Source organism: Pan paniscus, chromosome 13 (genome assembly GCF_029289425.2).
Source record: "Pan paniscus chromosome 13, NHGRI_mPanPan1-v2.0_pri, whole genome shotgun sequence".
Taxonomy (NCBI): domain Eukaryota; kingdom Metazoa; phylum Chordata; class Mammalia; order Primates; family Hominidae; genus Pan; species Pan paniscus.
Window position 1 is genome coordinate 52,016,662 of NC_073262.2, and position 27,885 is coordinate 52,044,546.

Below are 27,885 nucleotides of genomic sequence, written 5' to 3' on the forward strand. Positions count from 1 at the left end.
GCCATTTTCATCTCAGCTTCTCATTTCCCAGGAGTAACTGCTCAAACAAGAACACAAAAATATCTCAAGATCCTACAACAGTGTGTTGGTCACAGTGCACGCTATGTATACCTATCAGACAAAAGAAAATCTCAAGCAAGTAGAACAAGACTTAGCTGTGACAGCTAAAATATTTATAAAGTCATGCTTCCTATCAAACCTATCCGGACTCATCAACAGCATGCATCCAGTGTTATTCCCCCAAAAAATGAGATAAGTACCTGTTTGACATATATTTTTGTTGTTGCTGTTACTGAAAGATTTATTTCAACCATGGCCCAATCTCAGATTAAGGAAAATTACTCAAAGTTTAAATTTAATTTATATTGCTTACTATATAGAAACTGTTTAAAACTCTTGGGTGCTGTCTTTTTACTCACCATAATCTACCAGAGCATATTTACATTTAAACTCAGGGGTTAATTTCAGGCCAATTACTTTTTAAATAATAATTAGCGACATTATTTAGAAAGTTCATAACACATTTTTGGTAAATAAGAAGTACTTGAATAATATAAAGGTAAATATTATAATTACATTTTTGTTTTTAAATAAAAGGTTTGTTTGCAGTTTCACCTTCTTTTAATTTGATGAAATAAGAATTGGAAGGTGTCCTTTCATCTTTAGGAGAAAGTGAGGATTTCCGTGTACTCTTGGGGGAAGGTTTAACCCTAGAAACTATTTCCAGGTTGTAGATTTTAAATAAAAGGAGTGTGTGGCCAAGGATCCTATAACAAGCTCTGGAAAATTAAGCAAACAACCAACCCTGGTTGATGAGTTTACATGAAGAAGACTCTGACCAAGAAGGTCAGCAATAGAGGGAACAGCTAGCAAATGGAGGGGCAGTCGTCTCTCCATCAGCTAAACAACAGAGTGCGGCTAGAAAAGGATGGCAAACCAGAAAATCCATCAAAAGTGATGAAATGGGACAGGGGAGAAGGACAGGTGTAAATGGCGTCGAGTTAGACAGGAGAGAGAGAAATGCAGAGCTCAAGTCATGGCGGATTTCTGAACCAGAGTTTCCTTCATAGTCTGCATCTGGGTGAGGGGAGGCTTATAAGCAAGGGGGAGACAGGGAGAACCATGCGTTTCCCAAGAAGATGGAAGGCCCAGACCCTGGGAAATTCCTAAGGCCACAAACAGACTCTTCAATTTGTTTGTGACTGACTTCCCTCAGGCCTCGACATTTCAATTCTTACTTTTTATAGAACTGTTTTTAACATTGTTTTTCTATGATTAAAGTGTATAAAATACTTGGTAAAATAATTTGTAAGACAGATCTTGAACAAAATAAGACGTCAAATTTGGCAATATTACTGTCACATAGAAAATGAATGGATGGAAAATATTGTAAACCGTGTATTTTTATGGTGTGTCTATTTAAATGCTTAGATTTAATCTCCAAATGGAGTAAAGTTAAGCCATTCACTTTGATTTAGATTTGATTAATGGTCTTCAGTCCTTCATTTAGAGAGTATGTTACCGTTGATCTGACAAAGTATTTGTGCTATTTAAGTGTTTTGTGGGGAAAAACAAGACAATTTAGTAGGATATGTTACAACCACCTCTCAAATTGCTTGCCAAATTGTCTTACTCACACAGAAAGGTTTGAAATAAAAGAAACTGTGAAGCCTGTGCTAAACAAAGATAAGTGAATAGTCTCGCATGTAATATGAATCACACAAAAGCAGTAGATTTGTTATTGCTGTTCTCTTTTACGGTATGTTTAAATATATTTATATATCTCTTAATCAGTGTTCTTTTTTCCATTTTTAATGCTTTCCAATTCCTGCAGTGCTTAGGCAGCACCATATCTTCTGCATGATTTTATGTCATGTAATTTTGAGTGTTTTGCATAAATGCTTGGTGACTTTTTGAAAAAATAAATACATTATAATATTAATGATGTAATTCTCATTTGCAATTCTGTGTTTTTCAAAATAATGCTTTTTGGTAAAGGTCCTTTATAGGCTTAAGCAAATTTTAAAAGCTTTTAATTTGCATGTAATGTACTTTGATTTTTAAAGAATTTGGATGTCTATTTTCAATGCTATTTTAAAAACTTTTTTTCCAGTCTACTTAAGATTTTATTATTATTCTCCCACTAGAATTGTAGTGGACATTTAATTTCTTGCATAATTATACCCATGCCAATAATACTTGTCATATGTTTAACACTTTATAGTATAGTCATGTGATGCATAATGACATTTTGGCCAAGGAGAAACCACATATATCATGGTAGTATTGTAAAATTATAAAACCTTATGTTTCTTGTCCCTTTTGTATGTTTAGTTATGTTTAAATACACAAATACTTAAACATTTTGTTACAATTGTCTATTCAGTGCAGTAATATGCTGTACAGGTTTGTAGCTTAGGGGCAATAGGTTATACTACACAGCCTAGGTGTGTAGTAGGCTATACCACCTAGATTTGTGTAAGTACACTCTATTTATGTTTGCACAATGATGAAATCATCTAATGACACACTTCTCATAATGCATTCCTGTTGTTAAGTGATGCATAACTGTATATAAAAATATTTTCACATAGCCTATTATGTCCTTTGATCCATACCAAATATGAGTCAAGAAAGATTGTGGCATGTTGATATTTACCTCATTTTCTAATATAGAAGGCTCTCTCTCTTTTAAAGAATATATAATAAATACATATCTATATGCACACACAATTTTTAATTAATAGGAAAAATGAATAAAAATAGACATATATACAAATACACACAATTCATATCTTGATATCTTGCATAATGGCAGCAAAATCATGTTCCAACTAATTGTGTACCTGCAATTTTTTTCTAGACTAAACTTGGATAGCTTAAGAAATTTCGAGGTATTATTTAGCTCTCTTTCTGCCACCAGAAGACAATATTTAAACTCTCCCTTCGCTCTTTTCAAATTCAAATAGCTTATAATTCATTTTTAAAATTAGTGTTTTGTTTTTGTTCTTATTGGATGTTGGGCAACTTGATATCTTTACTCAGGTGGAAACATATTTATCAATAATGAAGAAAGTCCATTAGCAATCATATCTGGGATGTTCAGTTTTTTGGCTGTTTCTTTTGGCTTTTATAGGTCACTTATTTGTTTTCCTCAATTAGATTTAAGAAGAAGAGCCATTATCTGCTAGACTCTCCAATACCAATTTGGCATGTGTGTCACTCAGAATTCTTTGTATTTCAATTGATAGAAAAAATGAACAAAAATATACATAAGCAAAATGTAAGATTTTTTTTTTCAGAAAAAAATCTCAATGGTAGACGTCATGACTGGTTGATTCAAATGCCCAAGATATGTAAACAGAGTCTAATTTCTCTCTCTGTGTCTCTTGGTCTCATCTTATTTGTGCTGATTTTACTTTTAGATAATTTCTCTCCTTCTATTTTAGATAAAATCTCCTGGCAGAGAAAATGGATAGTCGTTCCATACCATATGTCTTCTCAGCTTCCAAATCAACAACAACAACAACAACAAAAAACCCCAAAACTTCCATCATCTGCAGAAGTCAAATAAAACTTTCAAACTTGACTCTTATTGGCCCCAAATAGAGCATATAATCATTCTTGATCAATTGCAATTATCCAAAGCATGGAATATATTGATTGACTTATGCCAATTAAGCCCTATCCCTGAAGATTGAAGAACAATCTGCCTACTCTAACTGGGCTTGAGAGAAAAAGATGTTGTCACCTTGTTTTGCCAGGTTACAAAAGTAACAGATCCTCCTTATAATGATATAATTATTTCTTTTCTTTGGTGAATTATTTGACATTGATAAAGTATTAATTTTGGGATACACACTTTCAAAGAAAAATATATTGAAAGATTAACTCAAAGAAAATATACCAGCTAGAATACAACAATGCTACAGATGGTTAACATTCATGCTTCCTCTTCTGTGACATGAAGTTGCCCCCTGGGAAGAAGATTCTCAGTCACAAGATTAATTTTCCATCTCTCCCCTTGCATACAGGTTTGACCCTGTAACTAGGTCTCATCAAAGAAATAGCTCAAGTTATGTATATAGTATAACCTTGAAATTGACCCAATAGTCCCATAGACAGTTTTTTTGGATAAACATAGAAATTGACCCTTCTGGTCTTGAAGCTTGAAACTTACATTTGTTTTATCTTAGTTTCTTCCTCAGGAAAACGACCTTGTGGCTTCTCAATAGAAAAGTATAAAATAACTGAAACTGACCAGATCACCACATGCCAGATCCCTCATTCATCATGATTGCTTCTTTACCCCTTCCTAGTTCCTTTTTTCTTACACATTGTTACAATTATCCTCTGCTATATAAACTCTTAATTTTAGTTGGTCAGGGAGATGGATTTGAGACTTATCACCTATCTCCTTGGCTGCAGCATGCTATTAAAGTTTTCCTCCTTGGCAATAATCGTTGTCTCAGTAATCGGCTTTCTGTGCAGCAAGCAGCAGAACCTAGACCAAACCCCTACTGTTTCAGTAACAATCTTGGGGTTTTAAAAAAGAGCAGATGCTCTCTCTACACTCTCTTTTTTTTAATCTTCCATCTGCATGTGGAGATCTCTGAGACACTAAAATATTCCAGAGCCATGAAATAGAGGTAACTGGAGTCCCTGAATTACCATATGGAGGTAAGTCACCCCCCCACTCAGAAACACCTGCAATGAACTGTTGCATAAAGGAGAAATAAACTTCTAAAATTTGGGGGTTTAATTATTGAGTACCTGCTGGTACTTTAATTAATACAAAATCAAATAAAAATGGAATAATTTCTATACCAGTTATTTCTAAGTATCACTGTTCATTCTACTATTAACACATTACTAAAAGATGAGCAGATAGACATGATTAGTTTTTATAATATTAATTTTTTGAGATGGTAATGAATCTGTTTTTTAAAACTAATTCCCTGGAAAACAAAAATATAACTGTTATTTTACCATACGGTCCATTATAAATAGAAATTATAATTTAAAATAATTATCCCACCTACACACTAGCAACTTAAAATTGTCTTATCTCCCTTTAAAGAAATTTCCAGATGGATGGCAGAGTCCTCGAAGTGAACAAGATTTGGATATGTGCAGGGAATTGTGAATGGTTATGATCCAGACTATCTCAAGTCAAAAATATGAAAGGATAGTTTTGATCAATGAAACAGGAAAGTTGGCAGGGGTTAAGTCATGAAGGATGTTAAAAGCCAACTTAAGAAATTTAGATATACACTGAATTGAGTAGAGACACAAAGATTTTAGGCAAAGAAATGAGGGTTACGTTTTAAAAAGTTTACTATGCACTTCCAGTCAAAAGAACTAAGTAAGACTTGTCTTTCTGAAACCAAATCAAAACAGAAAGAACAAGAAACAGTAAATGTCATCTATAAAAACTGAAAAATTGTCCAACTGCAAACCTTAATCTATGAAATTCTGCTAGTTGTGGTGAACATAGGCTAAGTAAGGAAGTTGAGAACAAACCTGTACTAAAGAGGGATTGACCACAAAGATTTCCAAAAGGTAGTGTTCTTACTAGAATTTCTTTGTTAAGATCAACATGTTCTAGGTGAGTGGACGAATTTCCAAAGCATTCTGAACTCCTATTGAGGCTGCAGAGTACCATGGAAGGACTGGCTGAATAAAGAAATAGAGGGACACTATATTTTTGTAAAAATACAATTTTAGGATGAAGGATGGAAATCACTTCTTCAGTTAAATTCCTTATTTTAGCTAAAAAGAAGTAAACATAAAATGGCCTCCAAAGGATCTGTGACATAAAAGGCATCATTTCTACTCAAGTGATTTCCTGCTGGCCCACAGAAGACCAAAGCTCACAGAATCGACTCTTGGTCTCAAGGGTTCAAAAACAATGGAACATCTATTAGTCTATGAACTCAATTTATTCCCTTGGCCTCTTTCCTTCACTGTCTTCAAATGAGTGAGACATAAAAGACATTCCCAAATGCATAATAAACAGAAATGTATCAGTATGGGAGCCATGAAACAATAGTGCAAAGAAGGTGGATGAGCAGATAGACCACCAGAAATGAACCAGAAAAACATTATATAATAAAGTCAAAGCACAATGTGTAGCACATTGCTTTACAAAATCTGGCTGTAAGCAAAAGAATTGTTTCAAAACAGACAAAAATCCCGGTTAGGGGACAGTTTAAATAATCCAGATCTATCACCAATCAGGATGTCAGCAGTAAAGAAGGATAGAACAACACAGGCCACTGTTGCCTTTGTTTTTCAAGTATTTGTGTGCACAAGACTTGAGCTCTTATTTGCCATACACTAAGGCTCAGTTTTCTGAAGGGTAAAATAAGAGTAAGGAAACTTAGTCCTTTATTTGGGTGGCTAAAGTAAAATGTAATTATTACTAGGCAGTTAAATGTATAAACCAGGCTGGGCATGGTGACTCATGTCTGTAATCCCAGCAATTTGGGAGGCCGAGGTGGGTGGATCACCTGAGGTCTGGAGTTCAAGACCAGCCTGGCCAACATGGCAAAACCCCGTCTCTACTAAAAATACAATGATTACCTGGGCGTGGTTGCACACACATGTAATCCCAGCTACTCAGGAGGCTGAGGCAGGAGAATTGCTCCAACTCTGGAGGCAGAGGTTGCAGTGAGCCAACATCACGCCACTGCACTCCAGTCTGGGTGACAGAGTGAGACTCCATTTCAAAAAAAAAAGTATAAACCAAGAAAATGTCAGATTTTTGTAAATATGTCCAATTCTGTTATATGATTGTCTTACGTAGGACAAGAAGAATTAAAAGATAACCATGGTTTATCCCTATGCTGATATGGTTTGACTCTGTGTCCCCACCCAAATCTCATCTTGTAGCTCCCATAATTCCCACGTGTTGTAGGAGGGACCCTGTGGGAGATGATTGAATCATGGGGGCAAGGTCTTTCCCATGCTATTCTCGTGATAACAAAAGGGTCTCACAAGATCTGATGGGTGAAAAAGGGGGAGTTTCCTGCACAAACACTTTTCTGTTGTCTGCCTCCATTGAGATGTGCCTTTCACCTTCCACCATGATTGTAAGGCCTTCTCAGTCACATGGAACAATCACTCCAATTAAACATCTTTCTTTTGTAAATTGCCCAGTCTTAAGTATATCTTTATCAGTAGCATGAAAACGGACTAATACATATGTCCTGCTTATATATTTAAGCCTATATGTCTTTCAACAACAACAAAAAATCTCTGCTTTTCTTAGGATCAATTCCTCTGTGATTTAAGTAATTTAATGTCCTATAATGTTTGGTCTATACTTTTCTTTTTCTGGTGTTTTTTTGTTTGTTTGTTTGTTTGTTTGTTTTTGAGAAAGTGTCTCACTCAGTCACCCAGGCTGGAGTGCAGAGGCAGGAACAGAGCTCACTGCAGCCTTGACCTCATGGGCTCAAGGTATCCTCCCACTTCAGCCTCCAAATTAGCTAGAACCACTGGCACATGCCACCATGCCCAGCTAAATTTTTGAATTTTTTATAGAAATGCATAATTTTCTGTGTCTTTAAAAAGGGAAAAAAAGAGAACTTTCCCATATTATTTAGTGTTGACAATTTTGCCTTTCTACAACTCTATAGCTTCTTGGGTGGTCTGGTTATATTTCCTTTATATGGTACTTGTTGGGCCTGTGAGGTCTGCAGCAGTATCTTGCATTAAACTTATTATGTCTCCAGAAAAATTAAGGAACATGCACTTTAAGTGAAATAAATAAGGACTATAAACAGTTTGCATTATTTCAGGTAAGCTGTTATCATCAATTGAGTTCGTGGCAAATTTTTTTCAGATTTTAAAAAATTATTTATTTTTTGTTTTGTTAATACCAATAGGGAAGTTATTGTAGAGCTGTTTTCTATAAGTTTAGTATGGCCATGCCAACTCCCCTGCCTCTAGTGATTCAGAGGCTGCCCAGTTACTTACACCATGGTAAATTTCAAAACTCCAGAAGTGGTAGAAAAGATCTTCTGTGATTGAATTCAGTTTTACTGAACGAGAATTATCTTTGGCCAATTCTCGCTCTGATGTTTTTGTTCTAGCAGTACAGAACTCCTTATAATATAAGGTACTTCAAAGGAAGTACTTCCAAGGAAGGCCAATATCACCTGTCCCCTCCTTTGATTTGCTTTATCTGGCCTGCTGATGCTATTTCTCATCTCTGTTTTGTCTGCATAACTCTATCACCTATTTTAAGTCTTCTTCCAGACATCCATACCTCCAATAAGCCTGCCTTGACAGAATGTCTTGCCATTCAACCATCCACTCCACTACCTCTCCTTCACTCCACTTCACACACACACACTACACACTTCTGCACAATAGAAATCCAGCTGGGATAAGCTGTGTTCAGTGTTTCTGTCCCTGTTCAGTGGTCCTCTCCTACCCTGTTTATATCTGTATCAGTACATTTACCACATTGTATCATATATTTTTATTTGTGTCTTTGCTTCTTTGTCCACATTGAGTCAATTAAGGAAAGTGACTATACTGTTTTCATCTTTGAATCCCTAAATTAAGAAAAAAATAGGTCATACTGTTTAAAAGAAATGTATTGTTAAGGGCTAAAAGCACACATATGGCTGGATGCTGTGGCTGCCATCTGTAAACTCACACTTCGGAAGGATCACTTGAGGCCCAAAGTTCAAGACCAGCCTTGGCAACATAGTGAGACCTCATCCTTATAAAAAAATTTTAAATTAGGGAGGTACAGTGGCCTAATTTTAAGTGGAATAAATAAGTGGCAGGTACAGTAGACCTATAGTCCCAGCTACTTGGGAAGCTGAGGCAGGAGGATCACTTAAGCCCAGGAGTTCAAGGATGCCATGAGCTATGATCACACCACTGCACTCCAGCCTGGGCAACAGAGTGAGACACTGTCTCTAAAACAAAAACAAAAACAAGCAACCATGATGAAAAAGTACAGATGAATCAGTAAATGAGCAAGGAAAGGAATGAATAATAGAATGGGTTTACTATAATGAGAAATCCTGTGATTCTCTCTGTTGTTGTGGGAAACAGGGAGAGAATAAATATCTTTGCTATTATTGGCAAAAGTTGCCACATTCCTAGGATTCTTGAGTCATTTGAACAACGTTAATTACCAAATTTTATGATGAGTTCATCAATATGTTGCTTGCTCTCAGTATTCAATGCATATACCAGCAAATCCCTGAATCATCCATGTGTTTATGTTTTTTAAGTAGCATATACTAGCAATAACTGTCTTGCAGGAAATATTTCTTTAGGATAAATGGCCAGCTGATGTTAAGGGGAGTCTGCTACTTGAAACCATCAATACCACCCAGGAGGTTATTTGTCTCCCCGCAAGTCCTGCAGAACAACTATCATTGTTTAAATGCATTGCATTTTAAATAATTGAGTTTTAATTTCCATAGAATTCAGTAAAAAATATAGCTCAATATAACTACACAGAGCCAAGGCAATAGGAATTGGTTGCAAGCACTTCATAATTCCATGTTTTCACTTGGCTTACTCTCAGCAAAAGGAGCTATTTTCTAGTGAATAGACTGGTTATGCGTATATTCAAGGTTGAAAACACTTCCGTTTTGTTTTGTTTGGTTAAGGATGATGCTTAGCTCTAGTTGACCAGCTATGACTTAAGATTGGTTGGCAGTATCTATGGTTAGAAGACTATTGAAGATTAAAGGATGAGGGTTTGGATTATGAACATCTGCTCTGCTCACTGCTGGCCTAAGGACTTTGAGGCAGTTATTTAATGGCTCACGCCTCTTCCTTCCTTACTCCCTTCATTTCTTCTTTTTTTCCTACCTTCTGTCAACAAAAAGAGTCAAACTCTGTAAAATATTTTAAGAGATTTATTCTGAGCCAAATGTGAGAGACCATGGCCCAGAACACAGCCCTCAGGAGGTCCTGAGAACATGTGTCCCAGGTAGTCGGAGTGCAGTTTGGTTTTATATATTTCAGGGAGGCATGAGACAGCAATCAAATACATTTAAGAAATGCATTAGTTCGGTTCAGAAAGGCTGGACAACTCAAAGCCGGGGGGCTTCCAGACTATAGGTCAATGTAAACATTTTCTGATTGACAATTGGTTGAGTTTCTCTAAAGACCTGGGATCAATAGAAAGGAAATGTTTGGGTTAAGATGAAAGATTGTGGAGACCCAGGAGTTTCTTTTAAAGTCTTATACTGGCTGCCCAGCTCTTAGAGACAGTAGATGACAAATGTTTCCTATTCAAATCTTTAAAAGGTGCTGGACTCTCACTTAAATCTCTTCAGGATTGGTAGGGCCTGGAAGAAAAAGATCTAGCTATGTCAATAGAGATTCTTTACAGATGCATATGTCCCGCCACAAAGAACAGCTTTTCAGGACCATTTCAAAATACGGCAAAGAAACGTGCTTTTGGGATAAAATACTTTTACTTTCTTCTTTGTCATACCCAAGAATGTATGTATAACATGCATGTTATACCAGAGTCAGACTGGAAAATAAGTCATGATATACAGGGTTAAATAAAACTCATCTGATGAGAATTTATGGTTTGTAGGGCATGACTCCCCAGACCCCTTAGACAGGAATTTGGGCAATATAAAAAAATCAGAGTTTAGTCCTCACTTCCTTGCTTCTTTCCTTTATGGAAAATACGTTTTTGAGCTTCAATATGTACTGGCACTGGAGCACTGGGATTCTAAAGTCAAATAACATATGGGTTCTGCTTTTTAATAGCTTATTAGAAAATGAGATAATCCTATTACCTTGCAGCATTTCTTGATAATATGGTAAGACATCTGGCCAATAGGAAGTGCTCACAAGTGGTAGCTATTGGTCCTTCTTGCTCTCTCTCTTTCCGTCTTTCTGGAGGGGAGAATTTGGCTATTTGTTACTCCCATAGTTTTTCAATATCTTTCATGCCTGGAAAGAGAAAAAGAAATCATTCATACTGTCAATGTGTTATGGGTGGGTCTTTGTTCTTAAGAGTCCCCAAGATGTGGTGGCTGCTCCCAAGATGGCAGCAAGCCTTTTGTTGTCTGACCTGGGGTTCTTGGCCTAATGGATTCCAAGGAACAGAACCTTGGGCCATCCAGTGAGTGTTATAGCTCTATTAGAAGCTGTGGGTCATGGAAGAGAAACATGGAACCCAACGACTAGTGTTCAGCTCTATTAGGAAAAACCCAGGCACTTAGCTGTGCATGAACAATGGTAAGCCTTTAGCCCAATCGGGAGTGGCAATGGATGCCTCACTGGATCAGGAGCACAGCGGACACCCTGCCAGATCTGGAGGGGTGGAAGTCAGCAGCAGGTCTGTGACGGCGGCAAACAGCTGTGGTGGACGGTGAGCGAAAACTCAGCTGGAGCCATAACAAACATGGACTAGAAGGGTATGCAGTTGCAAGATTTAATAGCGTGAAAACAGAGCTCCCATATCATGGGAGGGGACCCAACGGGGGTTGCTGCTCCCTGCTTGAATATCTGGGTTTATATCCTGATGATTGTCCCTCCCCTTGTGCTCTCAGGCAATAGATGATTTCACTATTTCTTTACCTCTGCTTTAGCCTAATTTGTATTTTAGTGAGCCCTCCTGACTACCTGATTGGTCAAGTGTGAGCTGAGTTACAAGCTCCGTGTTTAAAGGTAGGTGCAGTCACCTTCCCCAGATAGGCTTAGGAATTCTTACTTGGCCTAGGAAATCCAGCTAGTCCTGTCCCTCAAATGTCTCTGCTAATTAGCATTTTGGTGGAGAAAAATGATTTATTGGTTAAAGAGAAAGTGGTACCTGAGTTTAACATAATACTTCGGTATCAAAGCCCAGCTCCCTTATTAGGTCAAGACATTTTAACTAAATTATCTTCTTCCCTGACTACTCCTGGGCTACAGCCACACCTCATTGCTGCCCTTTTCCCCAGTTCAAAGCCTTCTTCACATCCTCACCTTGTATCTTCCTACCTTAATCCACAAGTGTGGGATACCTATACTCCCTCCTTGGTGACCGATCATGCATCCCTTATCATCCCATTAAAACCTAATCATCCTTACCCCACTCAATGCCAGTATCCCAACCCACAGCGGACTTCAAACAGACTAAAGCCTGTTATCACTTGCTACTACAGCATGGGCTTCTAAAGCCTATAAACTCTCCTTACAATTCCCCCATTTTACCTGTCCAAAAACCGGACAGCCTTACAGGTTGGTTCAGGATCTGCACCTTATCAATCAAATTGTTTTGCGTATCTACCCTGTGGTGCCCAACCCGTACACTCTTTTGTCTTCAATACCTCCCTGCACGACTCACTATTCCATTCTTGATCTTAAAGACACTTTTTTCACTATTCCCTTGCACCCCTCATCCCAGCCTTTCTTTGCTTTTACCTGGACTGACCCTGACACCCATCAGCCTCAGCAACTTTCCTGAGCTGTACTGCCACAAGGCTTCAGGGACAGCCCCCATTACCTTCAGCCAAGCCCTTTCTCATGATTTAATTTTTTTCAGTCCATCTTCTTCTCACCTTATTCAATATTTTGACCACCTTCTCCTTCACAGCCCTTCCTACAAATCTTCCCAACAAGACACCTTCCTGCTCCTCCAACATCTATTCTCAAAAGGACATCGCACATCACCCTCCAAAGCCCAAATTTCTTCCTCATCTGTTACCTGTCTCGACATAATTCTTCATAAAAACACACATGCTCTCCCTGCTGATTGTGTCTGCCTAATCTCCCAAAACCCAACCCCTTCTACAAAGCAACAACTCATTTCCTTCCTAGGCATGGTTAAGTACTTTTGCCTTTGGATACCTGGTTTTGCCATCCTGACTAAACCACTGTATAAACTCACAAAAGGAAACCTAGCTGACCCCATAGATCCTAGATCCTTGCCCCACTCCCCTTTCTGTTCCCTAAAAACAGCCCTAGAAGCTGCTCCCACACTAGCTCTCCCTTATTCATCCCAACCCTTTTCATTACACACAGCCGAAGTGCAGGGCTTTGTGGTCGGAATTCTTACACAAGAGCTGGGACTGCACCCTGTAGCCTTTCTGTCCAAACAACTTGATCTTACTGTTTTAGGCTGGCCTCCACATTATTCCTGATACCACACCTGACACCCATGACTGTATCTCTCTGATCCACCAGACATTCACTCCATTTCCCCATATTTCCTTCTTTCCTATTCCTCACCCTGAGCACATTTGGTTTATTGATGGCAGTCCCACCAGGCCTAATCGCCACTCACCAACAAAGGCAGACTATGCTATAGTATCTTCCATATCTATCATTAAAGCTACTGCTCTGCCCCACTCCACTACTTCTCAGCAAGCCAAACTCATTGCCTTAACTTGAGCCTTCACTCCTGCAAAAGGACTGTGTGTCAATGTTTACACTGATTTTAAATATGCCTTCCATATCCTGTACCATCATGCTGTTATATGGGCTGAAAGAGGTTCCCTCACTATGAAAAGGTCCCCCCATCATTAATGCCTCTTTAATGAAAACTCTTCTCAAGGCTGCTTTACCTCCAAAGGAAGCTGGAGTCATTCACTGCAAAGGCCATCAAAGGGCCTCAAACCCCATGGCTCAAGGCAACACTTATGCTAATAAGACAGGAATGTCAGGCCTCTGAGCCCAAGCCTGTGTGTATACATCCAGATGGCCTGAAGCAACTGAAGAATCACAAAAGAAGTGAAAATGGCCAATTCCTGCCTTAAGTGATGACATTATCTTGTGAAATTCCTTCTCCTGGATGATGAGTCTTGGAAACTCCACACTGAGCACCTTGTGACCCCTGCCCCTGCCCACCAGAGAACAACCCCTTTGACTGTAATTTTCCACAAGATCCATTAAATGATTTCAACAGGACCTCAATATTTACTTTTACACAAAAGTAATGTTAAGTCTAATAAAATTTTAGTTGGGATTTTTCTTTAATAGCAACATTTAGAAAACAGATGATAACTTAGCTGCATAATGCTAAAACAGAGAAAATAGGTAGTCTTTTGATGGGTGGGAGGTGGTCAGATTTTAGACTGTGGTAGTTAAGGTGCAGAATTTGTGTCATGTGGATATTAGGTAATTGGACAGATACTCAAGTTCCATAAAATGTGAGATTACATCTGTGGATGAGAAAATAATTGCTGTGAGTTAAACTTTCTAATTTTGAAGATGCTTGAAAGCAGAATGAAAACCACTAAAGTCAATTCTAAAGTGATTTAAGATATATGAAATTCCAGCACCCTCTTTCTGCCCAATAATCTTTGCAGGCAGCAAGAATGCACAGTTTCAAGCTGTAAAGAAGAGCAGTGTTCAAGGATTTGTTGTTACTTGGCAAAAAAAAATATATTTTCTTGTCATTACCATTTTCCTTTGAACAGAATAGATCAGAAATACACACACTTTTTTTCTCCTTTTTCATAAGAAGCCTGCTCCTTCCTATACGTGTGTTTGTGTGGGCTGATTCCTCAATCTGGAATCCTCTGGTATTTTCCTTTCCAAATTTATCATTCTAAGCCCTATATTATCATTACTTGAGGCTGCCTCTTCTCTTTTATTTCTTGTCTTTCTGTGATTTCTTCTTCTTTTGACTTCAACATTATTTGGGAAGTCTATTCTACTGCTTTATGAACTTATTCATTAACCACTTTGAATTGTCAACTGCGTAGAAATAATGAAGAGGGCATATAATTTAAAATCAGGAGATATTTGATACATTATGATTCTACCTCACATTAGCTATTTGAGCCTAAGTTTTTTACTGTGGTCTGAATGCTCCTCAAAATTTACATGTTGAGATGTAATAGCTATAATGTAATAGCTATAATGATAGTATTAAGAAGTGGAGTTGGCCAGGCGTGGTGGCTCACACCTGTAATCCCAGTACTTTGGGAGGCTGAGGTGGGCAGATCACAAGGTCAGGAGTTCAAGACCAACCTGGCCATTATCGTGAAATCCCTTCTCTACTAAAAATACAAAAATTAGCCAGGCGTGGTGGCAGGCACCTGTAGTCCCAGCTACTTGGGAGGCTGAGGCAGAAGAATCACTTGAACCCGGGAGGCGGAGGTTGCAGTGAGCCGAGATTGCACCACTGCACTCTAGCCTGTGCAACAGAGTGAGACTCTGTCTCAGTAAAAAAGAAAAGAAAAAAAAAAGAAGTGGAGTCTTTAGGAGGTGATTAAGTTTAAGTCAGAAGGGTAGTATTGATGGTGGATGGGATTAAGGCCCTGCTAAAAGGGCTTGAGGAAGTGGATTTATTCACTTCAGTCCCTACTGCCATGTGAGCACATGGTGTTCATCCTTTTTGGAAGATGCAGCAACAAGGAGCCATCTTAGAAGCAGAAAGAACAGCCCTTGCCAGACCCCAAACCTGCTGGTGACTTAGGTTGGACTTCCCAGCCTCCAGAACCCTAAGGAAATGAATTTTGTCCATTTGTGGGGCTGTAACAATACCACACTCCGGTATTTTGTTACAGCAGCACAAATGATGTAGAACGACAGATTAAACATCTATTATCCATAAGAAGTGAGACAGTGTTTAATTCATGTGTTTCATGGGTTTATTTTTCATTTTACATATGTGTAATTTTTGAGGGAAAGAAGTTTCTTTTAGCCATTTACAATGAAACTATAGTTCTGAGTTAGAATTGAATACTCAATAAATATTTGCATAATATACTTAACTATGCCAACCTCTATGTAAAATTACAAATATTTCTTTGTACTTCATACCACCTCATCTATCAATGAGAAGGCCAGAAAATGAGACCCACGTCTATCTGAAATGTACCAAACTCAAAATCTTTCTCTTTTTTACAGGTAATAGTGGCTGGAAGATTCAGGGTCCTGCCCTTAGCCTCCCTCCTAACATTAGAATGCAAAGGAAATGGGTCTCAGCTGTACAAATTGCTTTGAATAACAAATTGCATTCATCTGCATATACCCAGTAAGGGCTTTTAGATGATAATGGCATTGATATCACACACACACACACACACACACATGCACGCACACACACACACATACAAATGATTGAGTCAAAGCTGGGAGGATCCAGTTTATGAAGTAAAACCAAAAGAATCAACATGTTTACCATGATCTAGCAATAGCTGGGGGGAACTGTCCTTAAGCATTCTTATTCCATGTCTTTTCTGCATGTATCTTGTACTTGTCATAACAGCCCCAGGCAAGTTACAATAAAGAGAGCAACATAGGGCATTTGAAGAGTGTCAACAACAAGAAGAGAGCATGATTTACAGGGGCTCTATCAGGGGAAGTGAGGGAGCAAATACTCGTGCTAAGATGAAGAAATTGGTTCCAGTAGATAGTTAAGTCCTATTTCTGTGTTCTGTGAAGTTTATCTTTCTCTCATTATTTTGCCATCTTCTCATTTTTCTGCTTTTTTTCCTTATTGTTGAACAGACTGACCATTGAAACAGGTCGTGAGTATTGCCCAAGAATATAGCTGACATTTTTGTAACTTCTAGCTAGAAGGATTTTGATGGCCTATAAAAAGCACAGACTCAGTTTAAGGTCTACTGGGGTATTTCTAATTCATGACCAAAAGGAGAGAAACAAGTTATAAATGATCAAGTCTAGTTAAGTAAATGATTTGGTGTTAGGTAGAAAAACAAAATATAAAGTTTGGCTCACTTTTAAAAACATTTAGATCTGTCTTTTTTCAACATTTACTCATAATAATTGGGAAATATTGATAGTGATTGTGTAATCATAGTAGAACCCTAAAACCAATTTAGACAACTATTGCTTTGCTGTATATTGAGGCAATGTCCTCATTCGACATGTTTCAAGAGCACACTTTTTGTTTTAGGAAAATTAAAAGTTTTATAATAAACCCAAATTTTTGGAATTATTTAAAAAATATTACTAGTAATTCCTCAGCGCTCCAAAGGAAACAAGGCTGCATCTAAAGAAATTAATAGGAATTGTGCTAGAAAAAGGAGTTTCAGGCTAAGAGTGTTGGTGAAAATCAACTTGCTCTATATCTCTTTTTTTGAGACAGAGCCTTGCTCTGTCAGCCAGACTGGAGTGCAGTGCATGATCTTGACTCACTGTAACCTCTGCCTCCTGGGTTCAAGCAAGCACATCCAGCTAATTTTTTGTATTTTTAGTAGAGACAGGGTTTCACCATGTTGGCCAGGCTGGTCTTGAACTCCTGACCTCAAATGGTCTGCCCTCTTGACCTCTCACAGTGCTGGGATTACAGGTGTGAGCCAATGTGCCCGACCTGTTCTATGTCTCTTTGGAGATGTTTGCTTAAGAGTGAGCAGTCTCCCACACCTGAATAGGTTTATTATAGGAAAGAGAAATGGCTGTGATCATGCAATCCTGTTTGAGAGCTGTGTTACTGCAACATACAGACTTGTGACAGTTTTTCTTTTATAAAATGCAGATAAATTGTTCAACTTCAGAGGTTTTAAAGATATTTAGAATAACAATGGCTATGTGATCCTACACTAAGTCAGTAAAGTCTGTGAGCCTTACGTGCCTCATTTGTAAAATAGGCACGAAAACATTTAATCCATAAAAGTGTTTGGGGGAATGATTATGACAATATATTAAGATCTTTGCAATTTTTTCTAGAATGTGGATGATAGTTAATTATTTGCCATTATTATACTGTTATTATTATATTCCTCATTGTCATCAATGAATCTAATGATGCATATATAAAGTGTCTGGCACATCGGGAGTGTTGAAGTAAAATACTTATTCTTGTTTCCAAGAGTAGCAGCTGTCCTTTAGCATATTCTTGGTGTCAATCTGACCCCTTGCATGTAATCTTCAATGTGGCTTCTATCTGCATTTGTAAACCCATTTGCTAAACCTGTGCTATTTACTAGAGCCCCTTGGATATGCCAACATAAACCTCATTAGTAGCTCAAGTCCACATCCAGATGTTGCTTATAGAATTCCAGAACATAAACATAGCAGGACTACATGACTGCAACTCTTGACCATGATCTTTTGTCTAATGTTACGAAGATTTACCCCACCTTTGTCCAGATCTGCTTTCATAAACAATCCAAAAACACCTATTCATGCCAGGCACTGAGCCAGCTGCTGCACTTGTAAAGGTAAATAAAATCTGATTGCTGCTCTTCAGGAGACAGACAAATACAACAAGCTACATGCTAAGTGCATAGTTAGGAATTAGACGGAATTATGAAAGTACAATGAGCGAATTAACTGCTTCTGCGGGTGGGAGCTGTGCGGATTAAAAAAGGAGCTGATATTTTATCCAGGTTTAGAAACAAGCATAATATATCAACTGTGAAAAAAAGGGAGAAAAGGAAATTTGAACAGAAGGAACAACATGAGCCAAAGCTAGGATATACCAGTGTGCATAGTATATTTGGAGAAGAGTAAGTGATTCAGAGTGGTCTAATATAGGGTGTCTGGGGGTGGGGCTGGAAAGAGTGGCACAGATGATGCCAGAAAAATAATTTGGGGCCAATTTTGAGCAGCTTTAAATGACATACTCAGGAGTATTACTTTATTGTAGGCAGTGGTCAGTCATTGCACTTTTTTTAGTAGCAGGGTGATGCAATTCAAACATGTCTGAGATAGAAAATACTGTAGTGCTGGAGATGAAGCAATGATATTAGGGCAACTAAACCACCTGCAAAGCTTCAACATCAGATAGAAGGTGACAGAGTTAAGTGAGAAAGTGACAGAGGAAACAATATTCTGATTCTAAAGGTGTTTTGAAGTTAGAGCCTCTAGTCCTGGGTGACTGGTGGTACCTGAGAGGTTAAGTAAAAGGAGGACTTTAAGATGATTCGAGGTTTTCACTACTGAAGACGTTTCTGGCCCTAAGTTTTGAAATTAAACCACATCCTGAATATATACTTTCTTTTTGTTTTAATGAAAAAAAAGTTATTTCTGATGCATTTCTTGGCCCAAACAGCAATGAGTCAGTGTATATAATACAATTCAGATAAAGGCCTTGTCTATTTAAAACCTCTTGCAAACTAAAAGACTTCAACAAGATTAACATTTTAACTGACAGTACAGAGTCTAGTAAGTCAAAATTTAGGGCTGATTTGTTGGCTGAAAACTACTGTAACCAATAATAAATGTTCCTACAAAAAAACAGCCATGAATATACAGGATCTAAATATGCATGAGGTCATTTTGTTTCAAAAGTCATAACTCAGGCTGGCATCTAAATTCTTCACGGAGATTATCTTCCATTTGTAAAAGCTTGTGGGACACAGCTGAAATCGTCCAGTTCTATTCAGAACCAATGAATATTTTATATCGGTTCATCTCCAAGTTGTAAAAGATTTACATCTTGAGAAAATTAAAATTAACTTAAAAGATTAATGCACAATGAAAAAAGTAGCTTCACTTTGAAGTTAAAATAATGGGGAAGGCAATGTTCTAGATTCACAATTTTCCACTAAAGGGGTAACCCTGTCTATGGCGACTCTGCTATTGTATCATCTTCGGGTCACACATCAACAGAATTTTGTTGTATTTATTTAAATAATTAGTCTGTCAATTGTTTCTTTGATGAAATAGCTATTTCAAAAAAGTACTCTGTGGCAGAAATGATGAGGTCCTAGACAAAAAGAACTCCTTCTCTATAATTAAAAAGGACCTGGAGAGGAGGAAATCTCTAGACATTGAATTGAAATGTTGGTGTGTATTCTGAAGAGTGCCTTCTTTCTTTCTTTGAAATATCAGTGTCAATAGTACAGTGAAAAGCTCAATGACAATTGTCTTAAAAGCAAAATTGTTTGACTTTTCATGGTGAATTCGAATCTGTGGTTGTTCAAAGGAAGATTTTATTTTAGAATTTCGAATAACTGGACCAGGTTGAGAATCACTTGGAAAAGTGCAGTCCATCTAAATGCTTTTAGTGAAGTGGAAATAACACATGAGAGCAACATTTATCTCAGTAGCAATTTCAAAGTTCCATCTAGAGTCAGGAGACTTTTGATCATGATAATGAGTGAATGACGCACAGAAGCTCTCAAACGATTTGAAGTCAACTCTGGTTATGACTTTGAACAAGTTGTTTTCACTTTCTGAACTCAATTTCCTCATCTGAAAAAAATGGTTATAATATTTACTGAGCCAGGAGGCAGAATAAGTGTGATTATTTACATACAAAGCACAGAGTAGTGTCTTCATTGATAATACATGTAGAGTTCAAAGCAGTTCAACAACAGTGAAACATTTGGATTGATTTCAGGAATGAGTGCATTCTCTTTGTAGATCTGAATGTTAGTGTGCATGCAAGTGTTCACCTCTGAGTGTGTGTGTGTGAGACAGAGGTGAAAAAAAATAAAAAGAGAGTAAGAGAGAAGGAGACAGAGAGTATAGGCACATGAAAGTCTTCTTGGTAGAGAAAACGATGAGCTGTCCATGGTCAAGATGGAGAGAAGGGTGAGCTGGCTTTTTCTTCCTGAGCCAGCACATTAGCTCCTCTCAGGTTCAAGCTTCCTGATGTTCATGGTGAAAATCAGTGATAAAAGTGATATTTCTATGTCCATTCTACTCTGCAGCCTGCTGAGCCTAGCCAGGGAATAGGGTTATATGTCTTCTTCCTACCCCATGAGATGACTGTGTCTTTTGGTTCTTGTGACTGCAGAGTAAATTCTACCATGAATTTATACCCTGGTACACTTCCAACTACTACATTCGAGAACAATAATCCATGTCAGGATCACCTTCAAATTTCAAATCAATAATAATTTCAATACTAACAATAATTTAAATACTAATAAAAGAGAGACCAACCCCCTCATATCCACTAACGTAGAGGTCCCAACTGAACAGGAGGAAGATCTCAGTCCCTCACCTTCCCTGGAATTCAGGGAGACACCAGAGTGACAGCTGGCTTCTTCCCACCTGCTGCCCCTCACCATGCTGACTCTGCCCAGGTCTGCATTTCTGCCTTGGATCTTGCTTGTCCCCATAGGCTGCTATAGAGAGAGGAAGCCCATCAAGTCTGCACCAAGGATATGTTGCTAGATCCTCTCGAGCTTCAGGCCTTGATGGGAGGTGGAAGTAGAGAGGGAGGTCAGGAAAAATGTTCTACTGTGTTCTCTGCTGGGGATGGGGCAGTTTTGACACATTTTTTTTCTTCTTGTTCCAAGAAGAACTTATTTTTTCCGGTCTTTTACACTTCTGAGTGTCTTCTCAAATTCTCTCTTTCACCAAGGAGCTCAAAACCAATCTACATCTTAAAAGCAAAAACCTTTAAGAGGTAGATGCTAATATCTACCTCACCAGCTTTCTGTAAAGATGAACTGTGATACTTTATGGGATACTTCTGAAACAGTGCATGGCACAGAATGTATATTCAATAAATGAGAGCTACATCACCATCCTGCTACTAGGGTTGTCGTTGAGACTAGAAAACATATTTGTGTTTTGTTATTTTATTTTTTTCTATGAGAAACTAAACATAGCCAAGAATCCTACGGAGGGACTTTATCTGTAACTGCTTGGGGATGTTCCTAAGGCATCTGGAGAGGCGTTTTAGTGTTACGGTCTTATCTTCCAAGATTTTCTCTTGTAAGCCATTTTCAGGATTACATTTCTGAAAAGAAGGTAGGATGACGTGTTAGAAATGTGCTTTGAAGAAGTGAGAATCTTCACAGTGAATGATTAAGATTTCTTGAGAATGTGAGATAAGAGAATAGTTGCAGAGGAGCTGTTAGGTTAATGATATCCTGTCTTTTGCACAAGGAATAAGCATAGTTCGCCTCCCTTAAATTGGCTTTTTATGTCAAATGTCAGAGAAATGTTAAATTTCACTCAGTGTTTGATCTCTATCAGGAGCCTCATGTGAATGCTAAATTCAAGGTCGTGGTTACACTAAAATCTCAGCTCAGGCACTTCATAAGTTTGTGTTCCACCAAACAGAATATAATTTCCTTTTATTTTTCTTATTTTTTGTGTCTGTTTTGGGGAAAATTACTTTACTCTGTCAGCATCAAGGGGTGACAAAAACAATGGGCCTGACTATTTGGTTGTAAACAGATTTTATCCACATTCATGGTCATGACTATTTTTCTATTTGTCCTAAATATTCCTTAGCACAGTGATTCTCAAGAAGTAGTCTCCATGCACTGTAAGTGTGTGTGAGAATCCTCTAGAAGGCTTGTTAAAATAGAGGTTACTGGACCTGGATCTTGGAATATTTGATTTGATAGGTCCAGGGTGGTGGCCCAGAATTTTCATTTTGAGTATCTTCCCAATTAATGCTTATGCTGCTGTTTCATGGTGACACATTGAAAACCACTATTCTGGAGGATGTCTTTCTTACTGTGGACTTCTGCAAACAAGATAATGAGTCCGGATTTCCTTTACTGAGAGATAATACTTTCCATACTGGAGTTTGGATGCATTTTTACTTCCTGTGTCTCACCAAATTGCCTTGGCAAACCATGTGCTTTGAAGTTGCTTTTCAAACTGGGGAATAAAAGGTCAGTAAACCTCTCTTGTAAATGGGTGGATATTAAATGTTTTAGGCTTTGCAGTTCACATACAATCTCTGTAGCAAATATGTAACTCAGTTATCATGGCATGAAAATGGCCATTGACAGTGTATAAACAAATGGGTATAATTGTATTCCAATAACACTTTTGTACAGATACTGACATTTGAATTTCACATAAATCTTGCATGTTATGGAACACTGTAATTCTTTTGATTTTGTTCAAACATGTAAATACACACATATGTATGTAAAAATCTCAACTCTCAAGGCATAGAAAAACAAGGGGACAGGGTCAGGTTTGGCCCACAAATCTTGCCTTGCTTACCCCTAGGACAGATTCTTATATGCAATGCATTAAATGATTAATAAGTTGCATTTGTGTTACCAGCAAAACAGATGTCAGCCAAGAAGGGTGATTTTTTTTCCATACAGCACAAACTTCCAAGGACCAAATTATTGGCTTCAGAATCACCTGAGAAGATTATTATATTTATAAATTTTCTCTTTGCTACCAGCCCCAACCCAGGTTCTGACTTGTTAGGGCTTGAAGGAGTTGGAACATCTATTTTATAAATAAACAAAGAAAAACCTAAAAGCATGCATGATTATAATGGCCAGTGGGTTTTGGGAGTCACTAGCCTTGTAGTATCCAGCATAGTCTTGGACAGACTAGATAATTGATGAATATTAGACATTAGCAAAGTGCATTCTCATAAATATTCTAAATTATCAATCAATTAGTGTCAACATTCTAGTTTTTATATAAAATTTTGATTAAATTCATTACTTTGTTCTCAAGAACCCTTTATTTTCATCTATTTAACTGAACATTTTTAAAAGATGTTATACATTTTTTCTATTACTTCCCCAAACGACTGCATCGTCTTTGTGTGTACATCTCAGTGTAAACTTAAAGCTCCCCCAAAATTTGTCTTCTCAGTCATTTTGTTGGACAGTGATGAAACATTTTACATTTTTAGTCAACTGTTTTGCTAGGACTCCATGTTACAATGTCTCACAACATGAAGACAAGAAGAAAAAATAAAGTGGATTTTGTTAATGTGTACCTAGCCTGGGACACAGGAATTCTGCAGGTGGAGCTGATTGAGCAAGCAACTGCTCATATCTTAGTAGAATTAAACTTAATCTACCTATTGACTTTTAATCTCCAATTAAGAGTAAGCTGCTGAAAATAGATTTATAAATAATGCCAAGCTAAATTATGTATTCCACAATGTCTGTGACATTTGTGGCAAATATAGACGCAAGTTAACCTGACCCCATGCTTTGAGTCATGCTGTCTGTACCAAGAGAAACAGCTCTGCTGAGTTATTTCCTCTAAGCTGCAAAAGATAGGTAGACCGAAGAAAAGTGAGGCATTAAGACACATGTCCTTGAGGGAATGCATTAATTAATGATGGCAAAGCAATTTTACCCCAAAGCACTGCATTATTGTTAAAAGTGTTATTATAATTGAATTACTTGTTGTATGGGGGAAGAAAAAGCTCACTCTGAATGTACAATGATCATTTTCTGATGCTTCCAACAGTGTCAGCAATCCTGGAATTTTTAAAAAATAAATTCCTTATTCCAAAGAAGTTCCAAAATCCACCAAGAGGATGATTTAGCAGTGGCAATTCTAATTTCATTTGGCAGACTTGAATCATGGAAATAGTTGTGATCTGGGTATTTGGAGTACAGTCTCAGCCACTTGATAGCCATAAGCATTGGTCCTTTTTTATACCATAATTTTTTCATACAAAAGATTGAGCTAATCCATCTGCTCTTCCTACCTATAGGGATTAGTTGAGAATGAGATAAAATCTAAGAGTTTTAAAATTACTATTACGGTAACTCTTCCTCAGCAAAGTCTACATGAGCTGGATCTCTTTTGGACCTGGGTGCCAGGTTTGAAATGAAGCATCCTTGCTGAGGAGAGGTAAAATATAGAGGCTAAGAGCCAAACCCCTCACATAAAGCTAAAATGTGGCCAGGTCAGGCAAACCGCAGTTAGTTGTTTATATCCATAGGAAGGCAGAGGCCCAAAGCTGGGGTACAAAGCTTGTCCATGGCCACATCAGACAGCATAAGGGCACAGAGTGTCAGAAAAACAAAATTCTGAAAAAAAAAGAGAAAAGTGCAGTGCTCATTTTCTTGCATTTATATTAAAGAGCAACTACTGCACTGCACCCACATACTTCTGCTTTGCTAACCGTGTGTGGCAGCCCCCTTATGCTGCCGTCTTGCTCCCCTTTGTAATGTGCATCATTAACCACTTCCTCAGATGTACAAACATGAAGCCTCACATATCCTGCTTTATTATTGCTCTTGTTGCTTCTTGGTAGTTTGTTTTTATTTTATTTTTTTTCATAGTGACTTTTGGTCAGTTAAGCCGCAAGGGTTGGCAGCAAAGGGAGTGAAATCTTATCAGACCAAAATCTATTTATTCCCCTTTTCTGATTTATGGTTCATCACATCTCTCCATTTATATGTTTATGTACATTTCTATCTTTTGACATAATTGCATTTTGCTTAATTTATCTAAGATATTCTTCCAATGCTAAGAGGATCATATGCTCTCAAAACTTCATTTGCATGTTAAAGAGGTGATTTTGTTGTTGTTCTTCACTTAAAAGGAATTCTTGGCTTTCCTTTGACTTTAGAATCAATTACATCAGGGTTTAAATCTTCACATAGCTTATTATTTGCATTATAGTATTGGATAAGTTCCATATTTTTCTGGGTTCCCGTTTTCTTTCTTGTAGGATGAAAATAAGACTACAACTTCATGGATCTAAGATAAAAATAAAATTACCTATATTTTAAAGCACGAAACATAGTACCTTGACATAAATAAAATATTCAAATTAGAAAAAAATTGGAATATGAACAAAAGCTACTGGTTATTGACTGCATTTGCTTGTCAAGCATCCTGGTCTTCTTAATCTGAATCAAAATGACTCTAGATTATTGCCTACTCCATTTATACTGCCTCATGTTATCACCACAGAGAAGGAGCTCCTATAGGAGTAAAGGATAAAATCAGGTTCTCAAATTAGGTCTTTCCCCCTTTCCTTGTTGTCGCGTTAACACAGAGCAAGTGTGTTTAACTCTCTCAGCCAAGAAGGGCTCAGAGAAACCATTGTAACATCTCCAATGGTAGATATTGAATTAGCAGAATTTTCTGGGCATGAGCTGGCTCCAGGAGAGTGGGGAGGGCAGAGAGAGTTATTGAAGATTCCTAGCTGCTTAGTGAAATTTGCCACACTAGAAAATAACATTTAAATATTGCATCTGGCACCCACACATTAATAAAGACAGTGCAGAAGCCTAGCGTCTTTTGTCTTTATCTTGACAGAGAACAATGAAAAAATGTCCCATTTACCACTCTTATTTAATATTTTTATACTAAATAGAGGTTCTTGTTAGTACAAAAATGCAAGGAAAAGATGTAAATGACATACATATTGGTACAACAGCAAAACTGCCACTATTAGCAAACAGTAAGATTGTGTATGTAGGATAGCCCGTGAAATCTTACAAAGACATTCTTAGAACTCAGATGTGAGTTTAGCAATACATCACGGGATTCAAAGTCAATAGAGAAAAGAGCTATTGTATTTTTTATATACTTGCAATAAGCAATTAGAAATTCAAAGAAATAGTACTACTTTTAATAGATTCAGAAGTACTACTTTCTCTTTGTTTTTATTTTTGAGCTGGAGTCTCACTCTGTTGCCCAGACTGGAGTGCAGTGGCCCGATCTCAGCTCACTGCAACCTCCACCACCCGGGTTCAAGCGGTTCTCCTGCCTCAGTCTCCTGAGTCGCTGGGATTACAGGCGAGCGCCACCACGCCCGGCTAAGTTTTGTATTTTTAGTAGAGATGGGGTTTCACCATGTTGGCCAGGCTGGTCTCGAATGCCTGACCTCGTGATCCGGCCGCCTCAGCCTCCCAAAGTGCTGGGATTACAGGCTTGAGCCACCGTGCCCGGCAGAAATACTACTTTCTTAATTTAAGCTGAAATTTATACTTAGCTACAAATCTGAAAAGAGTTCAGATGCTTGATGCTAAAAGCCACAAAAGAATTCAAACAAGACCTAAATAATTGGAGGACACACTATGTTCATGTGTTGATAGACTCAAACTTTTGAAGCTGTCAACTTTGCCTAAATGCACCTATAGATTTAATACAACCCCTATCAGAATTGTGGAAGAATTTGTTGTAAATATAGACAAGCTGTTTCTAAAATTTACATGTAAAGGTAAAGCAAATAGAATAGCTAAGACAATTTTGAAAAAGAAGTATAATGTTGGAGCAATTACAACACATAATTTTAAGGCTTACTATAGAAGTACAGCAGTCAAAACATTACGGTATTTGCAAAAAGATAGGCATACAAATTGAGAAACTGAACAAAGAACTTTAGAAAAAGTCTGTGCAAATATGGCCAATTGAGTTTGACAGAGGCACAAAAACAAGTCAGGAGACCTATGGAGTATTTTAACAAATGGAGTTGTAATAATTAAACATCCATATGAAAAAATGTTAAAAAAAAAAAAACCTGATGCAGTTGTCAAACTTCATGTAAATACTAACTCTAAATTTACCACTGATATAAAAAGTAAAAAGCATAAAATAAACTGGAGAAATCCTTTGAGATATGGGTTTAGGTAAAGAGGCATAACACCAAAGCAAGACATACAAATATAATTAGTACTTCATTATATTAACATGTTTTCTCTATAAAACACACTCTTCAGAAAAGGAAAGAATAATCTATGAACTAAAAAAAACTTGCAATTCACACACCTGATAAAAAACTTGTATCCATAATATATAAAGAACTCTCAAAATTCAATTAAGAAAACAAAACACAACTTTAAAAAAATGAACAAAATATTTGAATAGCAATTTCACCAAGTATATTGGTTAATTCTCACACTGCTATAAAGGATACTACCTGAGAGTGGGCAATTTGTAAAGGAAGGATGTTTAATTAACTCAAAGTTCTCCATGGTGGGGAGGCCTCAGGAAACTTACGATCATGGCAGAATGTGAAGGGAAAGCAAGGCATATCTTACATGGTGGTAGGAGAGAGAGAAAGGGGAAAGCTCTATACAGTTATGAAGCAACCAGAACTCATGAGAACATACTCACTATCATGAGGACAGCAAGGGGGAAATCCACCCCCATGATCCAATCACCTCCCACCAGGCCCCTCTCTGGACACGTGGGGATTACGATGCCAGATGAGATTTGGGTGGGGACACAGAGTCAGGCTATGTCACCAAGAGAGTATATGGATAAACAAATAACATGAAAATATGTTTAGCATCATTAGACACTAAGGTAATTCAAATTATAACCATAATTAGATAT